Consider the following 27,787-nt stretch of genomic DNA (forward strand, 5'->3'; position numbering starts at 1 on the left):
TATTATTATTATTAAACATTTTATGTGGGTATTTTTGGGAGGGTGGGATGTAAATAGTAATTTTTGTAATGTAAATATATGTTTTTTTTTTTATTATGTAGATGTAGCTTTACTTTTTGGCCACAAGATGGCAACCTTAGGTTTGTTTACATGACGTCACTCTAAGCGTAACATGTACGCTTAGAGGGACGTAGGGGGACAAAGGTGGCAGAAAAAGCAAGGCTTCCGAGAGAATCATGGCCACCATGGCCCGATTCATTGATTCCTGGGCTAACGATCCACGGCCGGGAGCACGCATGCACGTGCGCGATCGGCTGTGGGAGCGCCCGGGAGCGCACATGGCCTCCTGGACGTAGCGTCTACGTCCAGGAGGTAAAAGTGCTTAAAACCCAAATGTAAATAAAAACAGAAAGAACGCCCTTAAATACATAGACATACCAATATGCTAAATTTATATGAGCATATGACTTATTCCGAACCAAGAAACTAATGGATAACAACTTTATCCGTGGGGGGTGTTAATTATTTTGTTACTAAGGCCAGATCCCATCTCGCGTTCATACCAAGAGGGGCCCTGGTTCTCAAACGGAAGATCCACAGGGCCTCTCTCTTGCGGATCATGGCTAGAAGATCTCCCCCTCTTTTCGGTAGAAAAACCCCCTCAATCCCTTGAAAGGAAAAACTGGATATGTTTCCCCCATGTTCCGAGCTAAAATGTTTTGCGACATTCGAGATGCTATTGGTAGGTAAGCCATGCATATTTGGGTTTTAAATATATATATATATTAAATTGTAAAGGCTGGTGTGGCAGCCAGTCTAGAGGGTGCGGACCCTAGTGCACCCGCCCATATTGGGCGTGGTGGGTTTGTCACCCCCCCCCCCCAGCTCTTCCCACCATAATCTATTTAAACCTGTTGATGTGAGCCATAAAATGGCTATGATTAAGAACCGTGCTAGTTCGAAACATGTCAGCGTGGTACTCTTTTATGATTGGGATATGTCCTGAATAAATTTTGGATTGTGGAGACATCGTGCGGACCTTCTCTAATGCTACGCACACACATGCGACAACGATCGTTCGTTGTCAACGACGAACGATCTTTTAATTGACGAAAGAACGACCGACGTAAAGTTAGTTGTAAACAGTGTGTAACGATCACATCGTTAGAACGAACGTTACACCACGTAAAAGCACTTAATGCGCCTGCGCATAAAATTGTAAAGTTCCATGGAGAAAAATTGAAATGCGCATGTCCAGCCTGGTACGAACGATCGTTTCCAATGATGTACCACTTTTGCTAACGATCGTCGTTGGGAAAAATCCGCCAAGCTAGATCGTTCGTTTTGAACGATCTAGCTCGTCCGTCGTTTGACTTCATGGTCGTTGGCTGCTTTTTTCCAAACGATCGTCGTTTGAAATGATCGGGGAACGATCGTTTCAAACGACTATAGTCGCATGTGTGTACGCACCTTTACTTGTCATCACCAAAATTGCTATGTATGTTAAAGAGAATCTGTACTCTAATATTCTTACAATAAAAAGCATACCATTCTATTCCTTATTTTCTCCTGTGCCCCTCTGTGCTGTTTCTGCCACTCTCTGCTGCAATCCTGGCTTGTAATTAACAGTTTTAGGCAGTGTTTACAAACAAACTAACCAGCTTCTAATAGGCTCAGCTAAGCATAGTGTATGAGTCATTCAGAGTATGCAGGGGGCCTGCAGAGGGTGTGTATCGCTTCTACCAATCACAAGCAGCCCTGCACATTCCACACAATCAAGCTTTAGCCCGACAAACAGGACAGAGGAAAGATACATTGATTTATTACAGAGACAGTGCAGTTAGGAAAGACTGCAGTAAGCCAGAGCAGATTAGAACAGGCATAGGAACTTATAGGATAGAAGAACTAAGGCTGAAAAAATTGTTACAGAGTCTCTTTAAGGATAATAGGTGTGCAAAAGAAAATGGTTTTTAAATTGTCCTTTTTCTGAGTTTAAAAAACATTTTTCCTTTGCATTTTTAAAATTGATTTTCTCAAAAACGACATGGTGTTTTTGAAAAAAAAATAATTTTTGACTTATTCTTACTCTTTTCCTTAACACATGAAGCAATTTTGGTGAAAATGGCACGTATGGGGGCTTAGCTATTAACCACCAAATTTGGCATAAAATTATACAAACGTGAAATTACAAAATTATGTTTCCCAAATACATTTTCAAGCAAAATGAATTACAAATCTTACCAAAATTTAACATTATGATTTCACAACGTAATTTTTTAAATTACGATACAAAATTACAATTATGCAAAATTTGTACTCGTCACTACTGGTTTCAGTCCTAATTCCTTTTCCTTCAGGTTTTCAATTTCTGTTGCTCAACTCCATAACACCATGTTATTGATCTACCGTACCTCAATGGGAAGGAGAGCCTAAATTTAAAACCTTGGGAGCAGCTAAGCAAAAAAAATGTGTAACAACCTCACTCTCCAACAAAATGTAAGTTACACTTTGTTGGAGAGCGAGGTTGTTACACATTTTTTTGCTTAGCTGCTCCCAAGGTTTTAAATTTAGGTTAGGTCACTTGCCCGGAGGTCTGCCTCACCGTGGCGCAAGTGTCTAGTACTGTATAATTTGCATGCAAACCATACTGGAAGCTAAAGTTCCTCCTAGCGTAATAAATGTTAGCATTGTTTTGGATGCAGGGCATGCATTTTTCAGTCTAATAGAGGCGGTGTATGCCTGTGCGATTAACCATTCCATTGCAGCATGTGTCTAGGGATGCGCAGCCTTCCCCCAACTTTTTCTTAACTTTGTAACTGTATAACTATCAGGTTAGCTGCTCCCAGCCCCACCTTCTGAGTTTCCTGTTTGCATAATAAGTAGTAGCAGATTTGCATATGATTTGCATCTGAATTGAATGCGAAGTGTGCTGAGAGTCTATATAGGTGCTGCACACTGAGCTGGTGGTCATTTCGGATGTAGCCGTAGTGGTATGCGCTGGCGTTCTCCTAGCTTATTATTAATTTTACTTCCTTTTCTGCCCACCAACAGAGCTTTCTGTTGGTGGGATATGATTGCTGCTGTGATTTCTATTTTGTTTTACACATTTTATTTATTTATTTATTTTTTTATAAAAAGTGCTATTTTTTGTATTAGTATTTTAGCCCTCCCACCTTCCCCCCCCCCCCCCTTCCTCCACGCCAAGATCCATTATTATGATCACCTCTTATAGGCATCAGTCTATGAGAGGGATCAGATTGTGAGCCACTCCAGGGGACAGCTGAGTGACAAAGCTGTCCCCTGTACAGCGCTGCGCTAGATCGCAGTGCTGTACAAACGAAAAAAAAAATCCCTTACAGCCTGCCAGCTCCGATCGCGGCTGACAGGCTGTTTACAGAGTGGAGCTCTGTAACGCAGTGGGGAAAGCGTGTGCATCAACGTGCGCATTCCCCGCTAATCTCCGCCGACCGCTCTTGATGCCAATTGCCATTAGGCGGTCCTGGGGGAGCCACTCTGCGACTGCCCTTCGGCGTTAGGTGGTCGCAGAGCAGTTAAAGAAGATCTGTCACCAGTAGGCATGGTTGGAAATACCCTTTTCCTATTCCAACAGAACTCCGCATTCCAAGGAGTGCCTTTCCGATTTTCACAGAATTCCACGGAAATCGGAAATTCCGATACCTGAGTAAATTGGAATTTCCAGTTTCTAACTAATGCTTTTTTTTTCCAATTTTGGTCAATAAAGTTGTGTTAAAGTGAACCTGAACGCTTGTACAGGACAGATGGAAAACAGAGAGAAATGCACCCTGTAGGTATTTAGAGAGTTTAGCCTGTCTAACTTCCCCTCATCTGTGACTAATCACAAGTTGTAATTTGATCCTTCGGCTGTGTCAGTTGACTGCCAACAAGGCAGAGGAGCTAATCTGTAAACACAGGATGTTAACCCAATGTCTGTCTCCATGAAAGTAGGAAGTAGACTCACTGCTGATTTATTGCAGGATTTGTATCAGTTGGAACAAAGAAATGTTTTTTGTTTTTTTTTTACTTTAAAGGTTATTATGCTGTTGCTTATCTTTTAGAGCAAAGAGGAAGTTCTGAGTTCTGGTCGGCATTAATAAAAAAAATTTTTGCGGAATCCGCTATATATTTTGCAGAGGTACATTACTATGCGTAATCCAAATTTCCAATTGGCAACCTCCGTACACTTCCACATTCTCTGCATGGCCTAAAAAAATTGAGTCATGGTACTCGTTACTCCACGGAATTCCGATTCATGCTATACAATACTGATTCTCTGATCGGCCCAAAACATCCGAATTTTTTAATTGGCCCAAAAATTCGGAGTCTCGGTTATGCGGTATTCCGGAGAGTTCCAATTTCCGCACTTTGATTTACAAATACCAATTTCTGCCGCGTTAAGCCAATTTCCAATTGGAAACTCAGAAATCAGAATTCCGTGGAATTCAGAAGCTCCTCCCTAGTCACCAGCCAGGGGCATTGCTAGCCCCAAAGATCAGTGGCACGTGCCCCAGATCTATTCTGGAGTGCCCCGGATGTCCCACAGGCAGAGTAGAGGCACCATAGCACCCAGCATGGCAACACACAGTACCCAGCCCCACAGAAGCACCACAGCACCCAGCATGGCATTACAGCATGTAGTGTGCCCCATAAAGGCACCATAGCAACCGGCATGACACCACTGCACCCAGCATGGCACCACAGCAAACAACAATGAGGGGTATGCTGGGTGCCATGGTGCCCCTATGTGGATATATTGGGTAGAGTGATGCCATGCTAGGTCCTGTGATGCCTTTATGGGGGCATGCAGGGAGCTGTAGTTCTTCTATGGGGGCATGCTGGGAGTTGTGATGGGGTGGAAGCATGGGATGGGGTCCACTAGAAGGTCAGGGAATGCTATGGGGGGACTGCCATAAAACCTGGCAGCAGGCCAGCTCACCCAGCAGAAAGCCAGACTAGCCAGCACAGAGACCAGGTAACTCTGACTTGTTATGTTTAAGTGACACTGCCTATTTATCTGATAATCAGCATTTTTTTTTTCAAATTAATGTAGAGGGAGCTTCATTCAGCATTTTGCTGGGCAGACCTACTAAGACCGCTTTTAAGCTCATGTAAATTTGGCCCCACCCATGACCACTCCCCCATTACTGTACATGGCCACACCCATTTTTCATCTGCAATGCCCAAAAGTGCCATAGATCTCTTAGCATCTTAGCAACACCCCTGTCACTAGCCATGTACATACATATTATATCAGCACAAGCTAGAGGAAAAAAAAAAAGTAGAATTACTGTAAAAACCGTTTGAAAAAATCCTCCAACAAATTTGTAGGCAACGGGGAGATTACTAGAACATCAATAATTATTTAGTTCAGCCAGTGATCTTCCAACTGGTGATAAAATAAATAAATAGATTATGCAAAATGCTGCTTGGCTGAAACTTTATGGCACTGTTCTAACATACAGTTATTCTGCAGAATATGAGGCTTTGTCACTCATGAAAAGGATAATAACCAAGGCTGGATTTACCATAAGGCACTGTAGGCACATGCCTATAAGCACCTGATGATGGAAAGGCAGCTCACTGCCCTCCCTGAGCGCCTCCCTCTCTCCTTCCCTATGTAGAGTCCTGAGCAGAGCATGCATGAGAGGTTACGCACCCAGTTTTTGCCATTACAATGATGAGATTCTCCATTCAGTTTGGAACACCTCTGGCTACTTCATACTGAGGTTTCTCTAGCTACCTAATGCTGAGAGACACCTGCAGCTACCTATGACAGGCAAGGGAAGTAAGGGAGCAGTAACAGCTGGGCTAGCCATCAGATTTGTAGTGTGGTTCGGCAGGGGTTTGTAGGTTAATGAAGGGCAAAGTCTAGGGTGCCAGGACAGCTGTGCCTATAGGCTCCTGTGATATAAATCCGGGAGTGATAACACATTGGTTTTATTGGCATTATTCAATATCGTGCAAAAGTCCATTTATTTCAGTAATTCAACTTAAAGAGACTCTGAAATCTCTTTTTTTTTTAACCAGTTTTTTTTATTGTAATCTTGTTAAGCATTATAGCCTTACTTGAACTGTCGCAATCCCGGCGCAAAATAAGTGTTTTTTCATAGAAAAAACGACCTGCAAAGTTCCACGACATTGCAGGTCGCAGATTGTGCTGCCCTCCGCAATCAATCTCTGCCAATATCCGCCTCCTCCCCACCCTTCTCAGTGAAAGGAAGACTGAAAGGGGTGGGACGAGGCGGCGATCGGCATAGATTACTGAGGAGGCAGAGCTACAGCTAAAAGCTCTGCCTCTTCAAGGAAGTAAAACTGTAACCGGTATGAACCAGGGATGACCGGGAGAAATACACCTGACACTGACGTAGTAATTTGAATAATCTAAAATTTAGTGAGACCAAAAATTAAACAAATAGGTCCAATTGTCTTATTATCTCAACCAATGAAAATTATTCAATAATAATTTCTAACACTACAATCTTCTTAAAATCTTCTTTTCTTCACACTAGATCATCCTCCTGGAGCTAGGAAGAAAAACCAAGTTAAACACATTCAAGTGACAGTCCTCAAATTCCGGTAAGTATCTAATCAGTTTTACTCTTTCCTCTTGCACTGAGTTACATAAGAAAACCCTTCATCCCTATTTTTCAAGCTTAGGAATCAACTATCTAAAATGTATAAAGTATGAACAGTTTTATGAAGGTATCTCAATTGTTAAATCCCTAAAAATTATTGTAACGATTGGTGTCAACACGCAGAGAGAATCTGATTATTGGTGGGCTGCAGACTCACCGATAATGCAGATATACACCAGATTATGAATGATCTGCAGAATCACTAATAATCTAGGTATGTCTAACCTCTGGACACCTGAGGAATGAGTGAGTGGTGTAACAATAACACTTTGAGAGAGAACGCCAGTGGAACTGGGGTTAGTAAGGAGAAAGGAATTCACCCCTGGCTGTGGGTGAATCCCTTAGGCCAAAGGCTCCCTAGGAGAGGGACCTAGGCCTGGTTGCAGGAAGCCCTGCTGCTAATAAGAACAGATTGCCCTATAGAAATGTGAGATCCTATCTCTCTCACCCTAGTGGTGAGATGAGGAAGTACAAGTATACAGTACTAGTCTTGGGTGTGTGGTCCGTAGTTACAACACCCCGGAACTAGTCTAAAGTATAACATATAAGTAAAACAGTATCCTAGTCTTGGGTGTGAGGTCAGTAGTCACAACACCCTGGAACTGGTCTAAAGCATAACATATAACTGACACAGTATCCTAGTCTTGGGTGTGAGGTCCGTAGTCACAACACCCTGGAACTGGTCTAAAGCATAACATATAACTGACACAGTATTCTAGTCTTGGGTGTGAGGTCCGTAGTCACAACACCCTGGAACTGGTCTAGAGCATAACATATAACTGACACAGTATCCTAGTCTTGGGTGTGAGGTCCGTAGTCACAACACCCTGGAACTGGTCTAGAGCATAACATATAACTGACACAGTATCCTAGTCTTGGGTGTGAGGTCCGTAGTCACAACACCCTGGAACTGGTCTAAAGCATATCATATAACAACATAACATGAGAAGGTAATCTAGCTCAGTGTGAATTCCCAGGTCCTTCCTGGTTCAAGCACACTGTAGGATCTGACTGAGGTCTGTGTGCTAACACATGAAGCATTTGCAACGGCAGACAATGTGAGACTGAGGGACAAGTGGTTATATAGTGTGGCGCTGGTCAGCGCCGCCCAGTCCCTTCCACCCAATCCGCATCCATCCTGGGATCAGCTGACCAGCGGGGTCAGCTGACCCCTCTCCGCTTCTCATAAAGCTTCTGTCTTGCCGCGCGCGCGTGAGTATTCCGCAGCCTATGTGCAACGGAAGGCTGTATCACATCAGACACATGCCGCCGCGCGTAAATTGCCGGAGCGGACGCGGAAACAGCCGCCGCGCCGTCGGAGCACGTGGCGGCCATTCCGCAATCATTTATAGTACCCCCTCCCCCCCCCCCCCCCGAGGAGTGCACTCCGGACACTTCCCACCAGGCTTCCCAGGATGTAAGTCATGAAACTCTTTCCTCAGATCATCTGCGTGCATGCGGCACTCTGGTACCCAAGGTCTATCCTCCACACGATAACCTTTCCAGTGTACCAAGTATTGCACAGAATCTTGCACCAGCCGGGAGTCCAGAATCTTCTCAACCTCATACTCAGGTTGCGCATACTGATAGGAAGATCAACAGCATAGGTGACAGCATTAATTCTCTTGGTGACTGGAAATGGCCCCACAAATCTAGGCCCTAATTTGGGTGACAGTTATTTCAAAGCCAGATGCCGCGTAGACAACCAGACCAAATCTCCTGGTGAAAAGTCCCATTCAGCAGCGCGTCTCTTGTCGGCCTGCTTTTTTTGAGACTTGAAAGCCTTTACCAAATTTGTTTTCACCAGAGCCCAAATTTGTTTCAACGCCAGCTGCCAATCCTCCAATGCTGGGAAAGGAGTAGATGCCACTGGCAAAGGAGCAAACTTAGGGGACCTCCCCGAGACCACCTGAAAAGGGGAAAACCCAGAAGAAGAACTTTTCAGGTTATTGTGCGCAAACTCTGCGAAAGGTAAAAATTTTACCCAGTCAGTTTGTGCATCAGCCACGTAGCATCTGAGAAACTGTTCCATGGATTGGTTGACCCTCTCAGTCTGGCCATTCGTCTGTGGGTGGTAGCCTGATGAAAATGAAAGATCCGGGGGCGTGGCTTGGCACCGCTCTAGGATGGCTGCTTGCTGAACTAGCTCCTCTTGTGCACCCACTAATACTCGGTTTCCAGCAACTTTATCGAGCATGAAAGAAGACAAAAAGAACACCGGGGACTCCGGGACCCAGGGAGAACCCCCTACAAACAAAGCAAAACACGCAAAACAGGTACCCGTGATGTTCAGATCCCAGAAGAACGCCGGTACAGGCCAGAACCAACCTAACATGGCGCCGTCCCCAGGAAGCGTGGCAGAGAACCTTTCATCAGGGCCCGCTAGCACTCAAAAGGTTATGGACAAGCTTGACAACCTCCCCACAATCGCAATTATGAAAGACATAGCAAACGACATAAAAGAAACCTTTTCGGCAGCCATCGCAGACTTGAGAGACGAAGTGACCCACATCAACACGAGACTAGATGTCTTGGAGAAGGAGGGAGAAGCCACACGCACTCAAGTAAGCGATCTCCAAGTTAAATCAGACCAACACAACTTAAAAATGTTTGAATTCCAGCAAAAACTCGAGGATCTCGATAATAGAGGCCGTCGTAACAATATAAGGGTGAGAGGCCTCCCGGAGTCTGTGACGCAGGAGCTTATCCTCCCTGCAATCTCCGCCATCTTTAACCAACTGCTAGAGAGGCCAAAGGACTCCCCTATCGAGATAGAAAGAGCACACCGAGCCCTCCGACCAAAGGGACGTGAAGGAGGCCCGCCTCGTGACATAGTATGCTGCCTAAATAGCTTTGCTTTAAAGGAGGAAATAATGAAGAAAGCTAGGGAGCAAGACAAGATTCATTTCAATGACGCCACAGTGCAACTGTACTAAGACCTCTCTATTATCACCCTGCAAACCAGAAGAGCGCTGAAACCCCTTCTACAACTACTAAGAGAGAACGCCATAACCTACCGTTGGCGATTCCCCTTTTGTCTCCAGGCTTCCAAAGGCTCGACCACAGTTAACCTAAAACACCCACTAGACCTGGAATACTTCTGTAGAGCTCTGAACATACCCTCGGTGGACCTCCCAGACTAGCAACCTCTCTCGACCACTGATGGCCCTCCTGTCCTGACAACAATGGAGCGTCCTACAGTGAATAGGCGAAGAGACCGCTCCTCTAGCGAACAAAGCTACCAACAACAACCTCGAAGAAGACGTCTTAGCCAAACATCCGACACTGAGGAGCGAGACCCCTCTGTTAACGCAGTAGGATCAGATGCAGGGGATAGCGACAACGACCTCTTACCCGCAGCTCCAGACGATCCTGAACTGTGACTCTCATACCCTAAGAGGTCTACGGTAACTTTTTCAATCTTTGCCCACCACTGAATGCTAAGACACGGGAACCAAAATGATATGAACACTAGTCACTAATTGTCATTAACACCAACGGTTCAAAACGTTAGCCCCTGTCACAGAAGAGCCCTGTATGACTATCCATAAGCAACAACACCTCCTGCGCGCAATTACAACAAGATAAGTTTATCACAATAGAAGTTGAATTACCATTATAGCTGTTAATGTCTTATAAGATAGAATGTTGATAAATGCATGGCTACATACAGGAAAATCCCTCTGAACGTAGTTTAGTAAGTGAGGGTCTAACTTTAGTCTCAACTACTGGCTATAAGATTGATAAGTTATATACCTGGTTTGACTGTTGTATGAATAGTTTACTTTTACTTTAGGCCTTAACTCTGTTTTTACTTATAAATGTTATGATGGGAACTTGCTATAGAGCCACCGAGAGAGCCCTGGGACGGCCAAGGCCAGCACGCAGCGTATCGCTTTCTATACACGACTGGGTATGGCCCCGGACACCCCAGTGTATGCCCTCTACGGTACCAAACCGCGGGTCTCACATGGGTCCCCCCCCCCCCCCCTCACAAATCTCGAACTATATCTTCCCATTATGGCGACACGAAACCGGAGTATATACTGTGAGGTCGCAGTAGTAGTACTTCAGAGCTCCATCTACTGAGTTACTGTCACCTCATAACCCCAAACAGTGTGTTTTAGTGCACTGACCCACAATCGGTCTAAAACCTAGGCAGCTCACCCTGTGAGCCGTCTACACCGTGAAACTAATCTTTCTCCTTCTCTTAGGAGATCATTAGCTAACACCTAAACTCTGCCCACCCTCTCAAATTGTGAAAAACAGGTGTATACATGCTCGTACCCTACTGTCTTCTTTCTTCCTAACCTCTATACTCCTCACTCCTTCTCTCTGTCCCTCTTCCCGTGGGGGAAAATCGGATCTGTGGAGTGGTGCCCCCTGGGATCTCACTATGTCCCCTAAAAAGCGAGAAGCTGTTTCCTGGACAATCACCTCTCATAATGTAAATGGCCTTAATACACCAGAGAAAAGGTCGGCTCTACTTCACCTTCTACAGAGTCAAAAAGTCACGATCGCTATGCTCCAGGAAACGCACTTCTCGAACCGACATACCCCATATCTATGTGACAAAAATTTTACCAGGGGATACCACTCCACGTCCCCGGCAGGGAAAACAAGGGGTGTATCCATATTGCTACACAAACACTGCGAACTACAAGTAAAAAGCCAACTGTCAGACCCAGAGGGTAGATTCCTGTTCCTCTTATGCATGTTAGGCAATAGAGACATCACCTTAGTCTCCGTATACGCCCCAAATGACAAACAGGAAACATTCCTGACTTCAGTTTCTAACAAACTACTGGACTTTGCCAAGGGTATGATTATATGGGGAGACGACCTCAACACACCTCTACACCCCCCACTAGACACCTCTAATGGCAGCTCTCTGATTCCTTATAAAGCAATTAAACGAGTGAAAGAAAAGTTAGCTGAATTATCCCTGATTGATGTGTGGAGAGCTCTGAATCCTCAAGATAAGGACTTTACACATTACTCGGCCCCACATAAAAAATACTCACGTATAGACCACCTATTTATCACACAACTGGATCTAGACTTTGTTAGAAAAGCAACCATAGGCTCCATAGCTTTCTCAGATCATGCACCTGTATTTCTAACAGTCGAAATCCCATTCCTAAAAACGTCTCAGTTCAACTGGAGACTAAACCCAGAGCTTCTTGAGGATCCGGAGACCTCCCGCACCATATCTAATCTGATCTCAGACTACATGAAACACAACCTAACCTGTGACGCATCCCCTCTAGCAATATGGGAAGCACATAAGGTGGTCATACGAGGTGAACTTATAAAGCTAGGTGCCAGAAAAAAGAGAGATAAGTTCTCTAGAATCAACCACCTTTTGCAAGAGATTGCCCAACTCGAATCACTACACAAGAGAAACACCAATATAGACACCCTAAATCAACTACAGGATAAAAGGTCTGAATTGAAAAAAGTCCTCAATAGAAAGGCGAAAAGCTCCATTTTACAATCAGAAAAAGCCTTTTATGAATGGGACAACAGGATAGGCACATTTCTCGCAAGAAAACTCAAAAAGAAAAGAGCCAAATACTTGATCACCTCAATTAAAAACCCGAGCGGCCCTGACTATATAACCACTCCCTCGATCTTAGAGGCTTTTCGAAAATACTACACAGGCCTGTATAACTTAAAACTTGATCAACTAAACCCCACAGAACAGTCTCAGAGACTTTTGGGAATACAGGAATTTCTAAAACAACATGGACTAAGCTCCTTAGCCCCAGAAAAGATCACAGAACTAGACCAACCCATCACTCAGACAGAATTCACTTCAGTCATTAAGGGACAAAAAGCAGGGAAAAGTCCAGGCCCGGATGGACTAACATCCCAGTACTATAAATTCTTCGCCGGGGTCTTGGCTCCCAGCTTTACTAAAGCGTTCAATAGCATAACTGCAGACACAATCCCATCAGCGCAACTGTTGGAAGCCCACGTGACGGTCATACACAAAGAGGGCAAAGATCCCTCCCTATGTAACAACTACAGGCCAATTTCACTTCTAAATGGCGATATTAAGATATTTGCCAAGATCCTGGCGAACAGGATAGGCCCCCTCCTCCCATTCCTGATCCACCAAGATCAATCGGGCTTTGTGCCCGGCAGAGAAGGTCGAGACAACACTACCAAAGCGGTGGGGATCCTTCACTGGCTTTCTCGGAGTCACACGGAGGGTTTCCTTCTATCCACTGACGCCGAGAAAGCCTTTGACAGGGTAGCATGGGACTACACTCGAGCAGTCCTATCTGATGTGGGACTAGGTCCTCACTTGATGTCATGGATCAGTCTACTTTATAGCAACCCAACAGCTAAAGTAAAGGCAAATCTCTCCCTGTCAGACTCCTTCTCAATCACAAACGGGACCAGGCAGGGGTGCCCCCTCTCCCCTTTAATATACGTCCTCTCCCTTGAACCCTTCCTGAACCTAATTAGATCAAATACTAACATCCACGGCGTTCAAATTGCCCAGAGGGAATATAAAATAGCTGCATTCGCAGACGATATGCTTTTCTTTCTATCCCAACCACTGATCACACTCCCCAACTTGGTCAAAGCATTGCGGGACTTCGGAAAGATTTCTAACCTAAAAATCAACTTTGACAAATCCTGGGCACTCAACGTATCCCTAAACACATCCAATTTTGAGCTCTGTAGGGAAAGATTTCCCTTTAAATGGGAGCAAAAGGCAATCACATACCTAGGGACCAAACTACCGGCGAAGCTAGAAAACCTATTTGACCTTAACTACGTGCCACTTCGAGACAAAATCCTAAAAGAAATCGCTGACTGGAACAAGCTCAAGGGCCTGTCCTGGTTCGGCAGAATGGCCACCATTAAAATGACCATCCTACCCCAATTGCTCTACCTATTTCAGGCTATTCCGGCCCAACCACCTGCAGATTTTATCAACTCCCTACAAGCCCAGCTTAACAAATTCGTCTGGGAACACAAAAAAATTAGAATCAGCAACAAAATACTTTCCCAGCCAATAGATAGAGGAGGCTCAGGGTTACCAAACCTAAAACTTTACTACTTAGCATCCCATCTTCTTAGAGTAAATGACTGGACTACCCACCCAATTCAGAAAGACTGGGTTCACATTGAACAACACATTAGCGGAATTCCGCTAGGGGCTCTCCCATGGGTCGAAACCCCACTCTCACACAAGATAAACTCAAATCACCCCTTTATACTGGCCACCAAAAAAGCATTTATTACCTGCTGTAATCAATATAAAATCTCTGCCCTGTCGGGCCCCATGACACCATTGCTAGGAAACCCTCAATTCCCCCCGGGGAATGACTCACTGTACTTAAAAACCTGGGCAAACCTTGAACTTCCAAGGGTACACCATTTCCTATCACAAGGTAAACCCAAACTCCAGGGAGAAATCAAACACCCGACACCTGACCAAACAATCCCTCAATGGACATTTCTCCAGATACGCCACTTCCTCAACTCTAGGAAACCCGAGAAAGGAACACCATTTAGATTAACACAATTTGACCAGAGATGTATTTCAAAAGGCACAAAACGACACTCGCTCTCATGGCTATATAACCTCCTGCTATATGTGGTACAACCACTGGCCGCCCCAGCCAAAAAGCTCTGGAACAATATGCTTACCACTCCTCTATCCGAAGAGCAATGAAACACTATCTACCTAAATGCACACAAATCCACTAGATGCACCAGAAACAAAGAGCAAAACTACAAATTCTTAACATACTGGTACAGAACCCCTGACAGGTTACACAAATTTCTACCTGACATTCCCAACATATGCTGGCGATGCGAAGGGGGCCCCGGAGATCTGCTACATATAGCCTTTTCCTGCCCCCAGCTGGCTGGTTTCTGGAGAGATGTACACAGGATTACTTAGCAAATTTCAGGACTTACAATCCCCTTCAACCCAGAAACTTTCCTATTACACTGTTCAACTATCTCTCCTGCACAATATAAAAAATCCATACTACCACATCTGATCACCACAGCCAGAGCCACCATCCCTGCACTCTGGAAACCAAAACAACCCCTACCTTAAAACAATGGTTCCTAAGGGTCGAGAGAACTAAAGAACTGGAGGAACTGGTCCTAACTGCGAATGATCAAGCTGATAAGATCTCTAAGATATGGGCATGCTGGTATGACTACACTGACTCTGATGAATACAAGACTATTATGTCAAAATAGGCAACAAGTGATCCTGGGAATGCCCACTTTCCCTCCTCTCACCCCCCACGGGACCTCTCTCTTTCCTTCTTCCTACTTACACAGCTCTTTTACCTCTTTTCTCTCTCCCCATACCTCAACACATCCTCTGAAAAACTATATTATAGCCCCCTCTGGCTACCCGTCTTCACCAAAATAATGATAATACACACCTAAGTAGGTACAACGCCCTCTTAAACACCCACGAGAATTAACAAGAACCGGGTAACTCCAGAGGAATAGAACAGCCTATCACAACAGCAAATCGCAGCAGTGAAACTTAACCTAATGTTAAAATACTATATACTAACACTGTGATTACTGTTAAAAAGCTACCTTATGTATGTTGTTTGACTGTAATTCGCTTATTATACTTGTACTTGATGTAATCACTACAAAATCTTTTCAATAAAAATATATTGGAACAGAAAATGAAAGATCCATGCCCATAGACTGACAAAATGCCCTCCAGAACTTAGATACAAATTGGACTCCCCTGTCTGACACTACATTTTGCGGAATACCATGCAGCCGGAAAATGTGCAGGATGAAGAGATTAGCCAGCATCTTGAGCGGAGGGGAGTCCCTTCAGAGGGACAAAATGGGCCATCTTACTGAATCTGTCAACCACCACCCAGATGATAGTCATGCCTTCCGACCTGGGGAGTTCACCCACAAAATCCATGGACAGGTGCGTCCACGGTTCACTTGGAACTGGCAGGCTGCAAGGTTCCCACCGGGGCCTGTCGGGAAGGTTTGCTCCTAGCACACACAGCACACTCTCTCACAAACTCCTTACAGTCAGTGGCCAAGGATGGCCACCACGCACACCTGGCAAGGAGATCCTGTGTCCTGGTGGCCCCTGGATGACCAGCATTCTTATGGGAGTGAAACAGTTGCAAGAGTTGTAAGCGGAAGGGCAGGGGCACAAATAACACTCCCTCGGGCTTTCCCTCTGGGACATCCTGCTGATATGGGGCTAAGGTAGCAGCCCAATCCGTCCAAGTTTCTGTGGCTGCCAAAACCACCTTCCGAGGCAGAATAGTCTTGGGTGCTGAAGGCTGTGCCGTCTCGGGTTCAAAACACCTGGACAAGGCATCAGCCTTAACGTTTTTACTACCAGGAGTATACGTAATTACAAAAGAGAATCTGGAAAAGAACAGGGACCACCGGGCCTGTCGGGGACTGAGTCTCTTAGCGTTCTCAATGTACTCCAAGTTTTTGTGATCTGTGTAAACTGTAATAACATGTTCTGCTCCTTCTAACCAATGTCGCCATTCCTCAAAGGCTAACTTGATGGCCAGGAGTTCTCGGTTGCCTATATCGTAGTTTCTCTCCGCTGGGGAAAATCTACGGGAGAAATAGGCGCATGGGTGAAGTTTACCCTGCAAACGGGAACGCTGAGACAGCACAGCCCCCACCCCCACCTCAGAGGCATCAACCTCTATAATGAACGGGAAAGTGACATCGACGTGTCTCAGAATAGGGGCAGAACAGAACAGTTTCTTTAGGGTACCAAAAGCCGTGAGAGCTTCCTCGGACCAGTGGTAAGTATCAGCCCCTTTCTTAGTAAGACTAGTAAGGGGCGTAACCACTGTAGAGTACCCCTTAATAAATCTCCTGTAGTAATTCGCAAAACCCAGGAATCTCTGGAGGGCCTTCAGACCCACAGGCTGTGGCCAGTCCAGTACAGCAGAGACTTTTCCAGGGTCCATAGAGAGGCCCGAGGTAGATATTACATACCCCAAGAAAGCAACAGAAGTCACCTCAAAAATGCACTTTTCCAGTTTGGCGTACAGTTAATTCTGTCTTAATCTTTCCAGCACATACTTGACATGTCTCCGATGTTCGGCAAGAGTGGCTGAAAAGATTAGTATATCATCAAGATATGCTAATGCAAATTTACCCAGAATTGGTCTGAAAACCTCGTTAATTAACTCCTGGAAGATGGCCGGGGCGTTGCACAACCCGAAGGGCATCACTAAGTACTCGTAATGCCCATCGGGTGTGTTAAAGGCCGTCTTCCACTCGTCACCGTCCCTAATACGCACCAGGTTGTATGCACCCCTTAAATCCAATTTCAAGAAAATTTTAGCATTAGTGATCTGGGAAAATAAATCGTCAATCAAAGGTAGTGGGTAACGATTTTTCACAGTGATTTTATTTAGACCCCGATAGTCTATGCAGGGTTGGAGGCCTCCATCTTTTTTCTTAACAAAAAAGAACCCAGTGCCCGCAGGTGACCGGGAGGGGTGGATAAAACCCTTAGCTAAATTTTCTATGATGTACTCCTGCATTGCCAACTTCTCTGGCCCGGACAGGTTATAAAAGTGACCCCTAGGAGCCATACAACCAGATCTTAAATCAATTGGACAATCAAAGGGACGGTGAGGGGGTAATCTGTCTGCTGATTTAGGGCAAAAGACATCAGCAAAATCTTTATACTGCTCTGGCAATCCTTCCACCTGGATTCTGGTGTTACCCATGGTTACCTTCGCCAAACAATGATGATAACAGCGGGTAGACCAGCTCGTCAGCTGACCAGAGGCTCAATCAATCTGAGGGGCGTGAAGGCGCAACCATGGCAGACCAAGGATGATGGTGGAAGTTGCCATTCGTAACACAAAAAAATGCAGACTCTCTCTATGTAAAACCCCTATGGTGACCCCCAACTCTGGAGTCTGAGACAGAGTGTATTTACTCTGCAGAGGAGAGTCATCCACCGCAGTAACTAACACTTTATGACTCAATGGGACAATAGGAATTCCCAGTCTTTTAGCAAAATCATAGTCAATAAAATTGGCAGCCGAGCCAGAGTCGAGAAAGGCTTCAGTAGCAACTGTCTGGTCTTCCCATGAGATGGTGCATGGGAGGAGCAGTCGATCGTCTTTGAGAGGTAAACTCTGTGCGCTTAGGGCAGTGATGGCTAACCTTTCAGAGGCCGAGTGCCCAAACTGAGACCTAACATCGACTTTTTTATCTCCGAGTGCCACTGGGGGGGGAGAGTCGCGCCGCGCCGAAAAATGGGCGTGGCCATGATATTGTATGGGCGGAGCTAACTTAATGATGTAACAGCGAGGCATAAGAAAGCAGTGTTTTCCGCCATGATGTGGTGAAACGAGGATTCGCATCATGGGTGTGCAGAAACTATGATGCTATTTATACCCGCCGTAACCCCAAAGCAGCAAATATAGCCAACTATGACCATTAAGGGCTCATTCACACTATTTGCTGCACTGTCAGTTTTGACGCAACGCACATAATGTAAGATTCATATGGTAATATGAAAGTCAATAGACTTCCATGTTACCATTCACACTACAGGTGTGCGTTCCCATGCGTTACGTTGTAACGCATCTGGGAACATTTTAACGCACAACGCATACGTTTCCCCGATGGGTACAGCTGCCGACGTCCACGCTTTAGCGCACCACAACGTGCATTCCGTGCGATCACTGTGCGTTGGCAGCGCATGCATGAAATCGCATTCGTGCATACGTTCTGTAGTGTGAATGAGCCCTTAATAATAAATGCAGCAAGTTACCCCAGACACCAGAAAATAAACGCAATGTGTGCAACATTTCAGCAGAAAATAATGCAATGTGGGCCACATTGCACCAGAAAACAAACGCAGTGGGCCACATTGCACCAGAAAATAAATGCAGTGGGCAGCATTTCACCAGAAAACAAACAGTGGGCCACATTTCACCAGCAACCAAACGCAGTGGGCCACATTTCACCAGAAAACAAACGCAGAGGGTAGCATTTCACCAGCAAACAAACGCAGCGGGCCACATTTCACCAGCAAACAAACGCAGTGGGCCACATTTCACCAGAAAACAAACGCAGAGGGTAGCATTTCACCAGCAAACAAACGCAGTGGGCCACATTTCACCAGCAAACAAACACAGTGGGCCACATTTCACCAGCAAACAAACGCAGTGGGCCACATTTCACCAGAAAACAAACGCAGTGGGCCACATTTCACCAGAAAACAAACGCAGAGGGTAGCATTTCACTAGAAAACAAACAGTGGGCCACATTTCACCAGAAAACAAACGCAGCGGGCAGCATTTCACCAGAAAACAAACGCAGTGGGCCACATTTCACCAGAAAACAAACGCAGTGGGACACATTTCACCAGAAAACAAACGCAGCGGGCAGCATTTCACCAGAAAACAAACGCAGAGGGTAGCATTTCACCAGCAAACAAACGCAGTGGGACACATTTCACCAGCAAACAAACGCAGTGGGCCACATTTCACCAGAAAACAAACGCAGTGGGCCACATTTCACCAGAAAACAAACGCAGAGGGTAGCATTTCACTAGGAAACAAACAGTGGGCCACATTTCACCAGAAAACAAACGCAGCGGGCAGCATTTCACCAGAAAACAAACGCAGTGGGCCACATTTCACCAGAAAACAAACGCAGTGGGCAGCATTTCACCAGAAAAAAAACGCAGTGGGCCACATTTCACCAGAAAAACGTAGTGGGCCACATTTCACCAGAAAACAAACACAGTGGGCAGCATGTCACAGGACATAAACACAATGTGACAAAAAATTTTACCGGAAAATAACACAGTGGGCCGCATTTTACCTGAAAAAAAAAAAGTAATGTACTCACCTGACAGAAGTCTTCTCTCTCGGCTGGGCTCTGGCGCGCATCTCCCCTGGACATTCCTCCTGCAGTCTCCCGCGCTGCCACTGACAGGCAGAGTGCAGGGCTACGGGAAGATGGCGCCCGAAGCCCTGTACTGGAGACACAGTCCCCAGAGCAGGGCTTCGGCAGCCATCTTGCCGTAGCCCTGGTCTGTTTCCCGGGAGACTGCGGGGCTGCGGGATATGAACTGGTGCGGCGGCGTCTAGTAGACGCTGCGGCCAGTTCATAAGCAGCGGTGGCGTGCCAGCAGATTAGGCTACGCGTGCCGGACCCGGCACGCGTGCCATAGGTTCGCCAACGCTGGCTTAGGGTGTTACCTCTGACCACTCCTAAGCGACAGCGTTTCTCGACTTCTTGGGACAGTTCTGTGCTTTATGACCCTCCTCTGCACAGTACAAGCAGAGCTGCTCAGTCTTTCTACGAGTCTGCTCGACCCGAGACAATTTTGAACGTCCAATCTGCATGGGTTCAGGGGGAGGTGAGGTAGGTGGCGAGGAAGCGTAGGAAACATATCTCACACTACTCCTACCCCGACTTTGTCTCTGATACCGTAGGCGACGGTCTACTCTGATGGCTAGTGAAATGGCTTCATCAATAGTTTTAGGTTCAGGATATCCTAACATCAGATTAGACACTGCATCTGATAATTCTGACAAAAAACAATCCAACAATGCAAATGAGCCCCATCTAGCTGACACTGCCCACTTCCTGAACTCTACTGCATAAGTTTCTACCGAATCTTTGCCTTGCCGCAACATCTTGAGCTTCCGCTCAGCGGTCGAGGCAGAGTCCGGATCATCGTAAATTATAGCCATCGCTTTGAAAAATTCCTCCACAGAGGTCAGAGCCCCATCACCTGGCGGAAGACCATATGACCAGGTCTGGGAATCCCCAGTCAACAGTGTCTTAATGAAGGTAATTCTCTGGGCCACAGTACCTGAAGCATTAGGTCTCAACACAAAGTAAGATAACACTCGATTTTTAAAGTTTCGAAAGTCAGATCTATGACCAGAAAACTTCTCAGGCACAGGCATACGTAAGTCTGTAACAAGGGGAGATCGCACTGTATTAACAGTCGTCTGAAGGGCTTGTATAGACCCAGACAAAGCATTATTCTGGGTCTGATGACTATCCAGCACGCTGATGCAATTCTCCACCGAGGTGGTGAGTGCAAGCAGACGACTGTCAAGTGCGTCCATATTGTTTTGGTCTGCCGTTCTGTAAAGATTGGTGTCAACACGCAGAGAGAATCTGATTATTGGTGGGCTGCAGACTCACCAATAATGCAAATATACACCAGATTATGAATGATCTGCAGAATCACTAATAATCTAGGTATGGCTAACCTCTGGACACCTGAGGAATGAGTGAGTGGTGTAACAATAACACTTTGAGAGAGAACGCCAGTGGAACTGGGGTTAATAAGGAGAAGGGAATTCACCCCTGGCTGTGGGTGAATCCCTTAGGCCAAAAGCTCCCTAGGAGAGGGACCTAGGCCTGGTTGCAGGAAGCCCTGCTGCTAATAAGAACAGATTGCCCTATAGAAATGTGAGATCCTATCTCTCTCACCCTAGTGTTGAGATGAGGAAGTACAAGTATACAGTACTAGACTTGGGTGTGTGGTCCGTAGTTACAACACCCCGGAACTAGTCTAAAGTATAACATATAAGTGACACAGTATCCTAGTCTTGGGTGTGAGGTCCGTAGTCACAACACCCTGGAACTGGTCTAAAGCATAACATATAACTGACACAGTATCCTAGTCTTGGGTGTGAGGTCCGTAGTCACAACACCCTGGAACTGGTCTAGAGCATAACATATAACTGACACAGTATCCTAGTCTTGGGTGTGAGGTCCGTAGTCACAACACCCTGGAACTGGTCTAAAGCATATCATATAACAACATAACATGAGAAGGTAATCTAGCTCAGTGTGGATTCCCAGGTCCTTCCTGGTTCAACCACACTGTAGGATCTGACTGAGGTCTGTGTGCTAACACATGAAGCATTTGCAACGGCAGACAATGTGAGACTGAGGGACAAGTGGTTATCTAGCCAGCGCCGCCCAGTCCCTTCCAGCCAATCCGCATCCATCCAGTGGGGTCAGCTGACCCCTCTCCGCTTCTCATGAAGCTTCTGTCTTGCCACGCGCGTGCGCGAGTATTCCGCAGCCTATGTGCAACGGAAGGCTGTATCACATCAGACACATGCCGCCGCGTGTAAACCGCCGGAGCGGACGCGGAAACAGCCGCCACGCCGTCGGAGCACGCGGCGGCCATTCCGCAATCCTTTACAGTACCATTACGATATATCCAATAGAAAAATAAGCTTGCTTAGGGATTTGTAGGATTTTAAAAGCCAACTCAAATACATTGGCCCGTCCCAGGAATTGAACCCAGGCCTACCGCTCTGTAGGCTGCTATCCTAACCATTATACCACCAACACAACACACTACATGCTGAAGCCAGCCTAGCATGTACCATTGTGATATATCCAAGAGAAAAATGAGCTCTCTCTCTAGGACTTGATGCCATTGAACTGAATTTTCAGCTTAAAACCATCAACGGTTACCGGCAGAATTGAGAGAGAGAGAGAGAGAGAGAGAGAGAGAGAGAGAGAGAGAGAGAGAGAGAGAGAGAGAGAGAGAGAGAGAGAGAGAGAGAGAGAGAGAGAGAGAGAGAGAGAGAGAGAGAGAGAGAGAGAGAGAGAGAGGGAGAGAGGGAGAGAGAGAGAGAGGGAGAGAGGGAGAGAGAGAGAGAGAGAGAGAGAGAGTGAGAAATCTACATGGCTATCTGGGGTTCTCTTCTGACAACTGTTGTACACAAAAGGCAAGGCAACGCCTGGGTGGGCTTGAACCACCAACCTTTCAGTTAACAGACAAACGCACTAACCAATTGTGCCACAGAGACTGTGTACCACAAAGACTGTGCATGCAGTTGCTGTTGAATGATTTTATGGGGATGTATGTGTGTCTTTTGGAGGAAGGAAGTAAGTCTGCACCAAGAAGTTTCAGCATGTAGTGTTGGTGGTATAATGGGTAGGCCTGGGTTCAATTCCTGGGCCTGGCCAATGTATGTGAGTTGGCTTTTAAAATCCTACAAATCCCTAAGCAAGCTCATTTTTCTCTTGGGTATATCCCAATGGTACATGCTAGGCTGGCTTCAGCATGTAGCATTGTAGTGTGTTGTGTTGGTGGTATAATGGTTAGGATAGCAGCCTACCAAGCGGTAGGCCTGGGATTGATTCCTGGCCAATGTATGTGAGTTGGCTTTTGACATCCTACAAATCCCTAAGCAAGCTCATTTTTCTCTTGGATATATCACAATGGTACATGCTAGTCTGGCTTCAGCATGTAGCATTGTAGTGTGTTGTGTTGGTGGTATAATGGTTAGGATAGCAGCCTACCAAGCGGTAGGCCTGGGATTGATTCCTGGCCAATGTATGTGAGTTGGCTTTTGACATCCTACAAATCCCTAAGCAAGCTCATTTTTCTCTTGGATATATCACAATGGTACATGCTAGGCTGGCTTCAGCATGTAGCATTGTAGTGTGTTGTGTTGGTGGTATAATGGTTAGGATAGCAGCCTACCCAGCTATACCATTTGCTAGGCTGGCTTCAGCATGTAGAGTTGGTGGTGTTATAGCGGTGAGGAGAGCGACCTACCAAGCACTAGACCTGGGTTCGATTCCCGGCCAATGTAGGTAAGCTGGCTTTTGAAATCCTACAATTCCCTGGAAGACAAGAGGCGGTGGGAGGGAAAAAGGACTAAGGAACAGTCAATAGGTTCTATGGGCTACCATTTAGCATAAAGAAGGTTTCATTTGCGATTAGTTTAATTTTTCCGCCGGAATCCGGAATTCAGCAGAATTTCGCTAAAATCCGGCGGAATTTTCATAGCGACGGAATTAAGTGCTGGCTGAATCTGTGAATTCCAGCAGAATGGAATTTGCTCTTTCTGATCATCCCTAGTCTTATGCCCACTGGCATGCCTCTGCATAAACTGAAAATTAAAATTGGTGCAGTCATTATGCTTCTCAGAAACCTCATGCCAGCAAGAGGTCTTTGCAATGGCACTAGACTGACTGTCACGAACATTCACCGCAATGTACTGGAGTGTAAAACTATTGCAGATGCTACCCCACAAACTGTCTGTAACGGTTGGTGTCAGCACACAGAGAGTATCTGCAGGCCCGGCCCGCTCATGAGGCGGGGTGAAACTTTTGCCTCAGGCGGCAAAATTCCAGGGGCGGCACCCGCCCGTCCGTGGGTGCGGGGAGCCGGCCGCCGAGCTGGAGGGGTAGCTGGCAGGACGGGGGTATTGGGCCTAGCAGCGGGGAGGGGGGTCGGACCCCCCCCTCCCTCGCCTGGGTCCCCCGTGCTCCGCTCCCCTCCAGCCTTAAATACAAGCAGCCGCTATGTGTAAGAGGCACGGGCGGGTAGGACTCACCTCTTCCTCGTTCCAAGCGTGCGCTCCACTGACGTCACTTCCTGCAACGCTGGAAATTTTTTTTTTGCCTCAGGCGGCAAATAGTCTAGGGCCGGCCCTGAGTATCTGATTATTGATGATCTGCAGTATCACCAACAATACAGATGTATACCTGATTATTAGTGATCTGCAGAATCACCAATAATACAAGTATGGCTAACCTCTGGACACCTAATAAAGTGTAAGTGTTTGGGTGCAACCGTAACTTTAATGGTTAATGAGACCTCACTAGAGGGGCTGGTGAGGTAGAAACAGTACACTAAGCGCGCACTAACGTACCACCTCCAGCAAGCTGGAGGAACAATACTAATGAGGCTGAATCTCCCGAGGAGCGAGTGATTCAGAATATACTGCAGGCAAATGAACACCCGAGGGGCGGGTGAGTCAGACTGAACTGCAGCCTGCGAGACACAGTAATACTACAATGACAGGTTACCTAACGAGCAGGTAATTAAGGCTGAACAATAGCCTAACAGAGTTGCTTAACCAGCGGAGCTGGCACAGTAAACACCTCACCAGTGGCGAGGGCCCACTGGCGAGTAGAATGGTCAGGCAGGCAAAGGTTGGCAACAGAGAGGTACGTATAGGTACAGAATCGTGAGACAAGAGAGTAAACGGTAATCAGGCAGAGGTTCAGCAACAGGAAGGTACATATCGGTACAGACCAAACACACAAAGGGAAATACTCACTCCCAAACAGCCCTCTGTTGCTTATATAAAGCCTGCAGGCTGCTTATAAGCCAATAAGAAGTGCACACACATGTTACACCTAGTCTGCAGTAATTAATTAAACAGAAGCTGAGCAGGTCAGCCAATCGTTGGAGAGGGCTTCAGTTGCATATAGACAATGGCTATATGACCAGCAGGGGGCACCAGCGTGCAGGATATTCCCTCTCATCTGCCCCCCTCCTAACTAAGCTGCATGGGAATCTACAATAAAATTAAAAACAATGGTGCACAAGCCAGCCTGGGGCCCCGGGAACTCTCACTGCCCGGGGCCCCAGAACCAGCATGCAACACCATATGTGAGCGCAGTCAAGCCCTGGAGCTGCCACCACCAAAAGCCTGTCCCCAATAAACAGCTCTGCCAGTTCTTGTGCAGAGGGGAGTCCGTTCAAGGGGATGAAGTGTGCCATCTTACTGAATCTGTCGACTACCACCCAAATGACCGTTTTACCCTCAGAGAGAGGCAGTTCGCCCACAAAGTCCATGGACACATGGGTCCAAGGTTCCTCGGGCACGGGAAGCGGCTGTAAGGTTCCGGCAGGCGCTTGCCTAGAAGCCTTGCTCCTGGCACAAACAGCACAGCTTCCCACGAATTCCTTGCAATCAGAAGTGACGGAGGGCCACCAAACACTCCGATTTAATAATTCCAGGGTGCGAGCCACCCCTGGGTGACCAGCATTTTTATGGGCATGGAATGCCTCCAAAACCTTGAATCTCAAGTGGAGGGGAACAAAAAGAACCCCCTCAGGTTTACCCTCAGGAACTTCCAGACTTCTGGATCCTGTTCACTGGTTCCAAGTACATTCACCGCAATGGGAACCTGCTTCAAACAGTGGTCATGACAGAAGGGAGACCAGCTTAACAACTGTCTGGTACGCCAGTCAATATCTGGAGAATGCTTTTTTAACCATGGCATGCCTAAGATGACCGTGGATGTGGACATCTCCAATACCAGAAACTGCATTAGTTCTCTATGTAGGGCTCCAATCTGGCATACCAATTCAGGGGTCTGAGTGATGGTGACAAGCAGTGGAGAATCATCCCCCGCAGTAATTTTAATCTGTTCCCCCAGTGGAAGCAACGAAAAACCAAATTGATTGGTGAAGCTTGCCGACATAACATTAACAGCAGATCCAGAATCTACAAAAGCTTCAGTAGTATGAACCTGACCTTCCCAGGTGATTGTACAAGGAAGCAATACACGTTTATTACTTAGAGGTATATCAAGATCGCCTAGGGTAGTACCTCTGTACACGGTTTCAACTGAGGGAGAACTCCAAAGACACAAATGCAGGTTGTAAAATTCAAAAATTTTATTACATAAAAAAAAAAAATACAATTTTCTACTCCATGTAACCAATGAAAACATGGCGAGATTGCTCTTCCTCACTCAGTGATGTCAGGTAATGTGTAACTTCCTTCTCAACTTTCCATAGCATTGTTAAAAAGCTTACGTTTTGTTTTTAAATTACATTTTCTACTTGCTGTGTACTTGTTCAGTACCGCTACAATGAGAATCCTGTGGAGGCGGGCAAGTCTGCCATTGTGACCCCGGGTAATGGCCGGATATGAGGGGTTTGAACCCGGTGTGGAGCCTGAGCAACGGCTACCACTACACATCCAAGGAGGGCAGCGGGCAGGCATGCACGCCTGCCCGCCCCGAGGTAGTGACCAAAAATAGCAATACAGGAGGAGGACTTTCAAGGCCCTGCTGTGTATTTGAAATGAATGTACTTTAAATCCTTTAACGAGAACCAGTTATGACGGGCAAAGATGACACCACATTCCTTTCACGAGAATCATATGGAGGCGGGCAAGTCTGCCATTTGTGACCCCGGGTAATGGCCGGGGAATGAGGGATGGAATCCGGTGTGGAGCCTGAGAAACGGCTACCACTACACATCCAAGGAGGGCAGCAGGCAGGCATGCACGCCCGCCCCGAGGTAGTGACCAAAAATAACAATACAGGACTCAGGAGGACCTTTTGCGGTCCTAATTGAAATGAATTAACTTTAAATCCTTTAACGGGAATCCGTTATGGAGGGCAAGTCTGCCATTGTCACCGGGGGGAATGAAGGTTGGATTCCGGCCCGAAGTGGGAGCCTGCTGAGACCCATGCTGTAGCTGCCCTGACCATGCTTTGCAGACCAGGCATCTGTGGTCAGATGGACCCTTGAGCCAGCGGAAGACAAACCAAGTCGAAAGCATTTGCCAAGAATGTTTTACGGAGGGCAAGTTTTGCCCTTTTTTTAAATTGTTTGAAAATGACAGATGGTTGTATTTTTAAATTGTTTGAAAGTTTAGATGGTTGTATTTTTAAATTGTTTGAAAGTTTAGATGGTTGTATTTTTAAATTGTTTGAAAGTTTAGATGGTTGTAATTTTAAATTGTTTAAAAGTGTATCCATTCTTCCTCCCCCCAGCCACGAACAATACCATGGGAACGTGGAGCAGCAGAAGCCCCCTGTGACAGCTGTCGCGGTTGTTCTCCGCGGCTTGTCTTTTGAGGGGTGCTGCTTTTCCTCAGGTGTTCTTGCCATAGCTGTTTGTGCCTTCTCTCCAGGTGCCTTCGTAAAGCACTTGTCCCTACGTGACAGTTGGCCTTTCCACGGCTCAATTTTTGCTGGCAGAGACAACAGATGGCTTTGCTCCGATCTGAGACACACACGTTAAAAAATTTCCAAACCGCTGAGCCCCCCTGGGCTGATGGCGCTACGGTGGCATCAGCAGCTGACGTTGAAGGGCATGTTGGCTGTCTGGCCATAGCGGGCGATACATGGCGCCGGACACTGCCCCCAGCTGTTTCTAAAGGACGAGCTCCCTCTGCTTCTATCATGGAGTCATCTCCTCCTAGTCCTCTCTGAATCCTCCTCTGAACTGTCCCCCTGGTCATCTCCTCTACCGGGAACATATATGGTATCCGTATAATCGTCATCATAATCCTCCTGGCCAGCTGCGCTTTCCTCAGAAACCTCCTCAACTGCACCAACTTCAGGTGGTC

This window comes from Hyperolius riggenbachi, chromosome 7 (genome assembly GCF_040937935.1).
Source record: "Hyperolius riggenbachi isolate aHypRig1 chromosome 7, aHypRig1.pri, whole genome shotgun sequence".
Taxonomy (NCBI): Eukaryota; Metazoa; Chordata; class Amphibia; order Anura; family Hyperoliidae; genus Hyperolius; species Hyperolius riggenbachi.